A 12,934-nucleotide genomic window follows, 5' to 3' on the forward strand; every position below is an offset into this window, starting at 1 on the left:
GATTTGTTTCACACCAACACAAGACCTATAATAACTAGCAATCAAAGAAGCATAGAGGTTTTAACATAATTATATTGATTCAAATTAAAATTTAATGGAACTTATTATTAATTTTGTTTTTAAACACAATGATGTATTTTAGATTAATTAAAAAATATAATTAAATATATTAAGGTAAGAAGAAAAAGTTAAAAAATTATGTCTATCATGTTAAGAAAATTATATTGAAATTTTTAAACCTCACTTATAAATTTTTTAATCCGCCGTTATAATAACATTAATGGTGTGAATATTTGAGCAATTATTGAGTGGAAGAGGCAATTTACGTAGACCAGTAGTGACATGCGGGTGCGGAGGTTGACCCTTCTATTGCCACATTTATTCTTTTGTTTTTATTCTCACATGTTATCTCTTCTGCTTTTATTTCCCTTTCTTTGAAACAAGGCGTTTTTTCAATATATTTATCGATCTAACACTGGTCAGACTATATTTCTTGATCTAACACTTTTTACAGTAAGGCGCGCTCCTGCAGCGCGCTATACGCTGATTTGGCGCCACGTGAGGTAAGACGCGTCCTCTGAAACGCGTCTTATGCTGCCATGGATATACGTGGGTATAGCGCGGCCCCTGGGGCACACCTTACGCCACGTAGGGTATAGCACGGGTCAGGGGCCGCGCCTAACCTTTATAATTATATATAGCGCGTGACAAGTACCGTGCCTTGTATAATTGTTAAAAATTTCTCGGCTATAAATAGCCTTCTCCCCCGGGTTAAGTTCCTCACATCTCCTCACATCTCTCCTCTCAACTTATAAATTAATACGACAATTCCGTCAACGAGACAATAATTCTGACAATTTTCTCATATTTTATTCAAAAGTTCGTGCGATTTTTCGTTATAAGGTAATTTTGTGATAAATTTTTTTATTATATTTATTGTTTATTATGATTGTTTGAAAAAATATTATACTAATTGTTGTCAATTAATTTCTGTGTTTGTAAAATTAGAAAGCGGGAATATACGTCGAAATAGTTTTGCGGTACAGGTAATAATATAAAATTATATTATTTAAATTATTTACGTTTATGTGTAAAAAATTTATTCTGTTATATTTTCGTTCATATATTATTTATTTAATCAGCATTGTTTCAGTTGTTTTTTTGCATATATAATATTGTCGCACTTTTAAACTCAAAGAATGTCATGACTTTCAGCTATTGTTTTTATGATGGTGAAATTCAAGAAGATGAAACCGGCGTTGTTTTCGTATCAAATGAGCGTGTTAAAATATCATTGAAGAGAAACATAACTCTTGAGGAGCTGATAACGAAGATTTCGAGGAAGATTCATGTTGGAAGTAGTAGAAGAATATCGTCGTTTCAGTACAGATTTCCAATATCATTGTTGTCATTAACTTATACAGCGTTCGAACTTTTGAGCAATGATGATGTTGAAATGATGGTTGAAGCTCAAAGTAATTATTCAGATGCCGATATTGAAATGTATGCAAATTTTATTTAAGTGTGTGATGTTCGGGGTCAATCATTAAGCTCCCACTATGGGCTGGCTGAACAAGTTGATCAAGTTGAAAGCCCGACGACAGTAATGTGTAATGATTTTAATGCCATAATGGGGAGACATTCATCCGTAACTCTTTACGATATGTACCGAGGTGGGTCGACGAACAATCCGTATGGAAACATCGTGTCCAGTTCAAGGGGAATGCATTCATCTGTAAATTCGTTTGACCTTAATATGGAGATGCCATCGACGCAACCATCTGTGCAGTTTCCATTTGACACGATGGCTTCAAGCTCCAGGGGGAGGCATTCGACTGTGAGATTTTTCGATCTGAATGTCGATATGCCTTCCAGTTCAAGGTGAAGGTGTGCAAGTAGTAGGTTCTTTGACCTAAATGTGGAGAGCATGGAGGAACCATCATCTCCACCAGAAGAATCGCTTCGTGAGCCTGGCCCGGATGGTGTTGAGACTGGATTATTCATTCACCCATAATCATCGCAATTCAACTCCGATGGTGGTGATGATGTAGATGAAGTTCCAGAAAATGTGGCACAAACTGACCCTCCAGTACACATGTATGAAGCTGATTACGATGCAATGTACGGGCCATAATTTGTGGATATGCCTCATCTCGGTGACTATGGATATTACTCATCAAAAAATAATGGTGAGTTATCTTTAGGCATGGAGTTTTCAAGCAAGGAAGAAGTAATGATGGCTATAAAAAATTACAATATCTGTAATTATGTTCAGTCCTGAGTCGACCGCTCCACGATCAAAAAATATGAATGCTACTATGCCCTACACGAAAACAGATGCAATTGGATGGTTCGCGTATTGAAGAGGAAGAGGAAAACAAGAGATGGGAACTAACAGTATACAACGGTCCTCACACATGTTGTGCTGGAGGGGTCAACCAAGATCATCTCAACTTGGACTCTGAAGTGATATGCCAAGCCATCATGCCCATGGTAAAAGCAAGCTCTCATATAGTTGTTGTTGTGTTGATTTCAGCTATACAATCGCAGTATGGGTACACTGTCTCCTATAAAAAAGCTTGGTTGGCAAAACAAAATGACATTGTCAAACTTCATGGCGAATGAGATGCATCTTACAATGAACTTCCAGGCTGGTGCGGAGGTTGAATCCTGGGATAATTATGGACTTCGAAACCTCCTATGCATACCATAATGATCAAGTTCTCCGCGATCAATGCCAATTCTACCGGGTTTTTTGGACTTACCCACAGTGCATTAATGCTGTCAAATACTGCAAGCCTGTGGTCCAGATCGACGGGACTTTCTTGTATGGAAAATACAAGCAAGTTTTATTAATTGCAATTGTCCAAGATGACAATCGCAACATTCTTCCAGTTGCTTTTGCTCTTGTCGAAGGAGAAGATACAGATTCTTGGGCTTGTTTCCTCCGAAATTTACGTGCACGTGTTATCACGAGGGAAAACATCTGTGTCATTTCAGATCGCAGAGCTGGGATCAAAGCAGCAATGTAGTCTTTGGGTCCAATGTGGCAACTACCCTTTATCCAACATAGGTATTGTCTCCGACACATTGCTGCGAACTACCATGGAAGGTACAAAAAGAATGATGAGCGTCAATTAATTGTACGCATGGATAAGTGAAACTGATGTAGTTTGTTTTCTTTCGATCGTTTTAATTTTGCAAAGAAAGCAAGTTAGTAAGTTATACATTTTTTGATCAGGTTAAGAACAACTTCCTCGAACGTTTGAATCAATGCTTCAAGATTTGCGGGCGAAAAACGAGAAAGGATATGATTACATCAGCCTCATCGATAAAGAAATGTGGACGAACGCATATGATACTGGATATCGATATGGACAAATGACGACCAACTTGGCAGAGGCAATCAATTCAACTTTAAAGGGTGCACGTCACTTACCAGTAGCGGCTTTGGTAAAGACTATATATTTTCGTTTGGGGGTGCTTTTTGCGAAGCTCGGGGGACAAGCTTAAACCTGGATGCAAGGAGGTCATGTCTATCACCCTAGATTAGTTGCAGATCTACAGAAAAATTTTTTGCATCAAATGGAATGTCTATAACAAGCTTCTCTAGAAGGCATGAAATGTTTCGTGTCACAGAGTTGTCGCAACCTCTTCAAGGGATTGAAGTTGTGTCGTTAAGAGTAAATCTAAGGGACAAAACGTGTGACTGCGGGTTTTTTCAAGCTCTTAAATATCCATGCTCTCATGTGATAGCAGCTTGCTCGCATACACGTCAAGACTATAACCATTTTTTGGATCTCGTATACCTACTATCTGCAGTTTTTAAGGTATACGAATTTAAGTTTCCCCCTATATGTAATGACAAAGACCCTGATGAGGTTCAAGATTGGCTTCCGATTGTACCAAATCCAAGTTTATTGAGGGAGCGTGGTCGTCCAAAATCCAATCGAATTCATTGCGATATGGATATTCGAGAAAGATCTAGACAAGACAGAAGATGTAGGCATTGTAGAAACCCAGGACACACTAGAAAAACATGTCCATTTCTGTTGCCATCAAGTAACAATTGATGAGGAAATGATGTATTTGTTTATCAAATAATAATTCTTGTACTTTAATTTGCATTTACTTCAAGTTAATTTCATTCGATAATCGCTGATGAAGATTAAAAAATGATACAATAATACGAGATTGGACGTTTGCGTTATATGTGATTATAATAAAAGATATAATAAGTGACAAACTTAAGAAAGTTATCGAACAATTTGGTATTTCAAAATAATTTCAAATACAACAAACTTACAATAAGTATTAAATGGTAAATGATAACCAAATTACAATAACTGATATTAAATGGTAATAAACAAAATTAACTGAAATACATTAAAAAAAGTCAAACAAATTTAACAAAATAAAGTAAGTATTAAATGAGAAATAATAAAAAATTACAATTAAAAAGTCCAATAAACTAAATACAAATATAATAAAAACAAAATCTATTGATGCCTACGACGTGAATGTGTTCCGCAGGACGGTGACTGTCGGTCTCGAGGAGGATTTCTTCGTATCACTGGTTGTGACTCCTCGCTATCATCATCATCACCATCATCATCGTCGTTGTCGTCGTCGTTGTCGTCCTGAGTAAGTACATTAGGTTGATGAGGAGCTGATGATGATGAAGCACCTCCATAGAATAAGGACCATGGAGGTGTATGACTGACTATCCCACCGGCCTGCGAAAACTGGGAAAACTCATAAAACCCAAACATCGCTGAGTGTGAAAACTGTACAGGAAGTGTTTGTGCTGCTGCCATGGGTGATGAGGCTGAACCCGTCAAATATCTAGCATATGAACCCCAAGTCAGTTCTAAAAACTTAGACCCATAATAGCCTCCAAGAGGGGTCATCTGTGACGGTGGCGGCGACAGGGTCATAAAAGCAGGTGAAGGCGCCGGTAGCGGCATCATATATGGTTGCGGTATATAAGTCGTTGGATACGATGGCTACTGTGAAGGTCCTGCTGGTGCAGCTAAGGATGAATCGGAAGCACTTACTCTCCGTCCACAATTTGGGGGACGATAGTGTTATGTCGGTGAACGTCTCTGTCGACGTCGCAGAAAGGTTTGCCCTCGTGCATCCTCGAGAAGCATAAACGGTTTCCCGTTACTGTTGAACCACTCGTAATAACCGTCAGCAACCATCAAGAGGTCAAGTAAAATGGACTCTCTACGGGGAAGACGCCGATGTTGATCATCCCACAACACGACCCACGCATGATGCCTCACCAGCCAATCTGTATCTGTCTTGCCGCGTCTATCTATGCTATGCAACTCGTCCATATTGCGAGGTGCTTCCGAAATTGGTTGAAAACAACCAAATTACCGGAGCACGCGATCAGTGGAGTGCCACTCGACGGTCGCATAATAGATCAAGGGGACCGTCACCATCCAAACATCTGATGGGCCCCTCAACTCAGGTGGGATCACCGCCCTCACATCATCAGTAGAATATGGCACCCATTCAAACTAAAACAAATATATAATTTTTATCAAAATAATAATTTAATTATATAACTATAATATAAAATCGATTTTTAAACATTAAAATTCATACCTGTGTGCCAACCTTCTGATTGATTAACACCCTAATTTTTTCTAAATCATCAGGTAGTTCCTGATGATTTTTCCTATCAGTAGACCACCTATTCAAGAAAAATAATTTCTTATTCACTGTATAAAATTATTAATATACAAAATCAGTTTTATAATTACCTCAGGAGTAGCGGAAATACGAATGGGTTCTTGACAACGGGATATAAAAAGGGCAATCGATACCATGCCCAAGACTGCAGTAGCAGGAGACATCCGTCGATAGCATTACGCCTGTAGTCAATGGCTCGACACATCTCCCTGCACAGGCAAGCCAAAACTGTCGAGCCCCAACTGAGTGATCCGGCCAAATGAAAGTCGCCAAGATGTTGCAACTACATACAGTGAACTTGGTTGCGCGATTTATCTGGCATCAGCAATCCTCCTATCAGCTGCAGTATGCATGCCCGTGCATACTATTTAACTTCATCGTCAGATGCGTCCTCGCTCAACTCCCAAAAATTGGCATCTAACCAATTTAACGGTATCCGTCCACCGTTAAAATTTTCCGGGACACGTCCTAGACTAACCCGTCACAAAGTAGTCCAAGAATCGAAAGCTATGCCTGATATCACACCTCCATCCACCAGAAGCCCCAGGTGCATAGAAACATCCTCAAGCGTGATCGTGCACTCTCCGCACGGAAGATGGAATGTGTGGGTCTCCGGCCTCCACCGCTCTACTAAGGCAGAAATAAGGTCTGGTTCTATCTTACAGTGACCCTGATATCTACCTAGGTGACTGAATCCAGCCTCTACTAAATACGTCATTACACGAGTAGGTATAACTAACTTAAGGTTCTTAATAAAAGGATCTAATATACGACATCTCTCCTAAAATATAAATAATTACAAAAAATAATTTTTAAACTAATAATCATGTATTAAATTAATTAATTAATTAAATTAAAACATTAAAATATTATCGTATCAGCAAAGTGTCGAGATATATGATTTCCATCCAACCAAAGTAGACCGCCTTCCATTTTATATCCGCAAAAAAATTAATTAAATAAAATATTAAACAATTAAAATAATTAAATAAATTACTAAAAAATACTAAATATAATAAAATATACCTTAATAAGAGAATATAAGAGTATTTAAGAGAAGTTGAGAGAGGATTTGGTGTGATGAAAATGATTAAGAATAGGGTATTTATAGGGAGGGATGGTGGGTGTGAACGGGCGGGGGTAATTTGGTAATTAAGGGTATAGCGCGGTCTAGGGGCCGCGCCTTTCTGACGTGTGTCAAAATCATAGGTAAGGCGCGGCCCCTACGCCGCGCTATACCCTTAATTACCAAATTACCCCCGTACGTTTACACGTGTATCCATGTTAGCATAAGGCGCGTCTCAAGAGGTGCACATTACCCCACGTGGCGCCAAATCAGCGTATAGTGCGCTGCAGAGGGCGCACCTTACTGCAAAGGGTTTCAGATCGGGAAATGTAGTCTGACCGATGTTAGATCGGTAAATATACCGGTCACCGATGATTTTTTTAGAAAAACGCCTCAAATTACTTAAATATTTATTTCCATCGGATCTTAAGAGCATCTCCAATGATTCTCTAATTTGGAGATTTTCTCTAAAGTAGAGTCTCCAACCCTACGCTAGAAAAAAAGCTACTATGGAGAAATGCTATAGTGACGCGCCATATCTAGCGCGGCACTGTAGCTTAAGCTACATTTTGCCTTTTTTTAAATTAAAATATATTAAATTATAAGATAGATAAAAATACATTTAAATTAGATAAATAATCATACTAATTTTTTTATATAATTTTTTGGATTTTTTGTATTTTTCTGATTTTTTTATATTTGTAAAATTAATATTATAATAGTTAAATATTGTGAATAAAATAGAGTTAGTGATAATGTAGAGATAGCGCTGGAGATGAATTATTGTTTCATCTTTAAAGTAGAGATAGAAATGCGCTAGAGTAGAGATGATGACTGGAGATGGCCTAAGGAAAACTCTTACATTTAATATTAATTCCAAAAGGATCCATATTTACATTTCAATGCAAATTGAATAGATTATTTCTAATAAATTATCTAAATGAGTAAAAAAAAATCATACAGTCATTACGGGTGTAAATAAATAGAGTGTTTAATAAATTATTTGTGAATTATTCGTATAATGTTCATTTATTAAGTTAAATAAATGAGTATGAATAAAATTTTTATGTTTATTTAATAAATGTACGAACACGAACAAATGTATGTTCAGTTTATTTATGTTCACAAATAAACTCATTTGAAATCTCGTTTAATGACTTATTTATAAACTTATTTACCAGATTTTTTCTTTTTCTTTTTTACATTTTAAATATTGGTGATTGTACGGACTAAATTGAATATATAGTGAATTTCAGAGTTTGAATATAAAACTCAAGGAGCTTAAAGATTAGTAATGTAATTGTACAATTTTTCTTTGGCCTGTAAAGAACCATATTCGATAACGCTAATAAAATAAGTTATCGAACATATTCGTAAATGTTAAATGAATTGAACAAGAACATATTCAAAAATAAACAAACGAATACAAATACAATATTAAAAATTTAAACGAACACGATCTAAATATGAATATCTTCAAAAACAAACAAACGAATATGAACACAACCTTATTTACACAACAATGAATAATATTGAGAAAAGAAACGAGGGATGGTGAGTGCCATTTGCTCCATGGTCAACGGGTTCAAAGGGGTGGAGACTATAATTTTATGTGGTGGTCAGATTAATAACAGTACGAAACAAGTGAACCACATTGTTAAACAAAAACCGTATGTACTACAGGATTAGTTATATAATTAATGGCACCATGGATGACTCAAACTAAATTATAGATTGTTTCAAATGTTAGTAAATTTTGTCGACCCTTATAACAAACGTAGAAATACAAGAGTAATAACAACACATGAATAAACGTAATAATTTGTGCCCCGCGTCAAATATTCTGCCCCAAGCTGCTTGAATTTGTTATTGGCATTTCGTTCCGAAAGTGTTGATAAAGAGGATTGGGAAAAGGAGGGAAATATGATGAGTAATTATGAAACAGTAATAATTTTGCCGCACATGGCGGTGCTAAATTAAAGTTTGGTCAAAATTGGTTGTCCGACACGAGAATTGGTATTTTCCCAGATTTTATTAAACCTTTTCCCCCTTATCTACAACTAAACTATCGACTTGCATAAAATTTCATTTTTTACTTTGCTGCCATATTCACCACATTTTCAGAAGACGCCCAGCCTTGTTGATCAAAGAGTAATGAACCCAAAGTTTTTCGTTTGTACACTGCAGTTTCTAGTAAACTGCAAAATCTTGTGAAGTTTAAATGAGGAAGTTATAAAATAGTGGTTAAACCAGGGTGTGCTTTATTTTCAAACAAACTTTCACACGGCACAAGAAAACTTGGGAAAAATATTAAAAAGGAACACTGAGCCCAATGCTATTCCAACCCAGAAAACACGTTGTCTTTGTAACTAAACCCAATCCATCACTGTTTTTGATGCCTTGAACGTAGTTCCTCTTTTTTCTGAATCCCCGACAAAACCAAATGCATTTGCCTTCGCTTTCTTGTCCCATTTTAAAAATCACCGATCAACTCTCCCGAGACATTGATTTCTCCTCTTTAATCAGTCTGTAACTCGTATTAATTACTTATATTTTCTTATATGAGACTCATTTGGATAATCCACCTCATTTTCGTCGGATCTCATCTACCCATCCCCTAATATACAATATATAATCCATTCCAACAAATCTTATTTTAACCTTCTTTCTATTTTTTTTGGGATTTGTTAGGGATGTGACTGTGTATACAAAAATTACATGGACATGGGATGGGATAGTGTTAAAAACCAATTCAGTTTATGCATTTCTCCCGTAATTCTTATGCATTCTACTTTCTTTTCTTTTCCTTTTTCCCTTAGAATATAGTGACCCTACTTATTCTAACAACAATATAGAAATTGATCATAGGGTAAACTACCTATTTGATCATCCACCTGTTACTTAATTTTTATTTTGATCATCAAACTATTATTTTTTTAGAATAATACCTAATATTCGTTATGGTTTTGTTTTGATCACCTATTGTTAAAAATTAATGGTCATGATGGCGTATCACCATAAGATACTGCCATATTAACATTAAAAAATAAAAATGTTAATTCAGTATAATCATTAATTTTTTTAATGACGAGATAAAATTTGTTTAAGTTTGTTTCAAAGGAAACAAATTTTTGTTATTGTTTCAAGGGAAACTGTGTTGAATAAAATGAAATTTTGTTTCAAGAGAAACAATCTCAAATGATACAATTGTTGTTTGTTGACGACGTTGTTCCTTCGTGATGAGGACAACTAGCCGCATTTGAATGACTAGACATCTGAAGATAGCACTACTCTTTCGTGTTCAAAATATATGGTTGCTTATGACGACATTGCTCCTTCGTGTTGTAGGTCTAGTTAGTGGAAGACGTTATTCCTTCGTGCTGAGGACATTTAGTCGTGGTTGGGTAATTTGTTTCTTTGCTTGTGGAAGTAAAATTTGAAGAAAATGTTACTCCTTCACATTGAAGAGATCTAATTGCATTTAGATAACGTGCTTGTAGAATACGACATTACATCTTCATGTTGAAGAGATCTAGTCGTCACAATTTTTCCTAAAATATTTGAAGAACATATGCATGTATGAATACAACTATCTTGAATTTTGTAGGGTTGTTAGGTTGAAATTCATATGATATTTTGTGCTTTTTGAAAATGAGCTTTCAAATTTTTCCTCATAAGAGGAGAAAATGGTCTTATGTAAGACAAAATTTCAAGAGAAATTTTAAAGGTACCCTCGTGAGAGGGAAATCAAAATTTATTATGTTGTATGTGATGATGAATGTTTGATGCACGGATGCAACTTCATATGACATGTATGCCTATGTCAATGCTGCATACATGTTTTCTTGATCAATAATCAAAGACAGATGCATGAGCAATCGTTATTCTCTTCCTGATTTGGTCATATTCGTTCTTTTGCACACCAGAGCATACCCATGTAGTTTTTAACTTGTGTCAACTTTTTCTTCTTGCCCCAAGAAATCTTACCCCTAAAATTTTATTTTTTCATCTTCGTGTCAATTTTTGTGTCTGAGAGACATTTATCGATTTTCAATATCTATTCCCCAGAAAGATTATCTTGTTTAAAAATGTTTTTGTTTCTCTTATTTATTTTCAAAAATTGAAAAAGATTAATGAATAATTTTTTAAAAATGTTTGATAAAACAATTTTTGAAAATGTTTGATAAAAGAATTTTGAAAAATGTTACCTTTTACTTTAGGTTCACAATTGAGACAAATTATAAAACAAGATTTCATCGGATATTAAAAGCATCAACTACTCTTTTAATCCTTCAAAAATTATAGCTCTTTGACAAATGTCAAGATTAATGTTAATTTTGAGGTAGGATTAATTCTAGAAATATAAGGCATCTTAGGTTGGCTAATTTGGTTAAGATCTGGCATTTTCGCTTCTATTTTGTTCATTGATTTGATGAAGTAGTCATTATGTCTATGTTTTTTTGGAAATTTTCACCAATTCCTAGCACTCGTGAGCGCTTTCAATTTATGCAGTGCCTTATCAAGGGATTCATAAGGTTGTCTCCTATGCAACAGCTGCACAATCTTTATATTTGAGTCGCTTTTTCAGGTTTTCAACTCGAGTCATCATTTGGTTTCAAGACATTGTTCAAAATTTTATTTCTTGAGCCCTCATTTATTATTTTTCATATAATGCATTAAAGATTTTGGAAAACATTTTGCAAATAAAAGATTAATCCTAAGAGACAGAATGAAATCTAGAGATATCCTCTTCTGCTTAAAAATCTATATATGATTAGAAGCAACTTTGTAGGCATGCAATATAGGTCCAGGTTCACGGTTATGAAAGAAAGGGGTAAATAGACTTAGGTTTTATTATGGTAGAAAAATGTTGGTTTTGTTATAAGAATACGATGGAGTGACTTTATTACCTTAGAGAGAGGTAAGGGTGTGGATTTGGTGCCTCAAAAAGAATAAAAACAATATTTTAAGTTCTCAAAGAGAGGTAATGTCAAATTTTGGCCATTTGGTAGTGACAATCAATTATTTTAGGTAAAGAATCAATTGATCATATTTTGGCTTCGGACAAGATATGAAAGGTCTAATATTGTCAGATGTCAAAAATCTATAACTCTTAAAGAATTAAAAGAATATGTAATTAATTCAATACTCAAAGAAATACAAGATTAAAATGTATTCCATTGTTCATAACTTTAGAAGGTAACAAAAGTTCAATCATCAAACTTTTTACAAAATATTTAAGTAAATAATGAAGAAAGAACAAAAATAGTTCAAAAAAGATGTAAATGTTTTCATGCAAGTGAAATAAAGCTTCATGGTGGATGCAATTACTCATTCTCAATTCACATCAGGATGCCCAACTATTCATTAAATGTTTTGGACATTTCATTTTAATGGCCCATAGTTTTTAGTGGTATACCTCGAGCTTGCTATGTGGTAGTTTCATATGGCGTTGGCATTGCAGCCTTCGGGATATTGCAACTCTTTTGGCTCAGATCGGACTAGAGTCACATGTTCTTCTTAACCAGTGTTGGGAGCATTTCCTCATATGTCACTGGAATTAGGTCGATATGATTATTTTCTTGCATCACCTTATGATTTTGCATCCCATAACTAATTGAATATGATCCCACCATATGGATTTTAGCTGATCTCTTAGAGTCAGTACTGTTGGTGCCTTATATCTTGCCACTCTTGATAGTTTTTTCAACCATCTCTCCACATGTGACGATATTGGAGAATTTCTTTATGGTAACCCCTAGCTTATAGTTAAGGTAGGATATTTCAATGTGTTGATGAACATGGTGATGAACTTGTTTTCAGTCACCGGGGATGGACTTGAGATGCAACATCTTTCCATCGTTGTGCATAATGTCAAAAGCTTTTGTTATGCCTCATCTCCATATTTTGCAGTGTTGTTTGATCAAGGGCTATCTTTGTCATGTTTTTTGTAATGACCCAAAAAAGGATGGGTCAGATCCTTCCAGGAGCGAATTTGAGTGTGGTTTAGCTTAGTGTACCACTTAAAAGCAAGTTCGATTAAATTGTCTTGAAAACAATGAATTAGTATTTGATCATTGTTTTATCGTATCTAATCATTCTTCGAATAAACATCGTAAAATGAGTAGAAGGGCAATTGATTTCATTGTATTTTTCAAAATCGAG

Source organism: Hibiscus syriacus, unplaced genomic scaffold (assembly GCF_006381635.1).
Source record: "Hibiscus syriacus cultivar Baekdansim isolate YM2019G1 unplaced genomic scaffold, ASM638163v2 tig00117016_pilon, whole genome shotgun sequence".
Lineage (NCBI taxonomy): Eukaryota > Viridiplantae > Streptophyta > Magnoliopsida > Malvales > Malvaceae > Hibiscus > Hibiscus syriacus.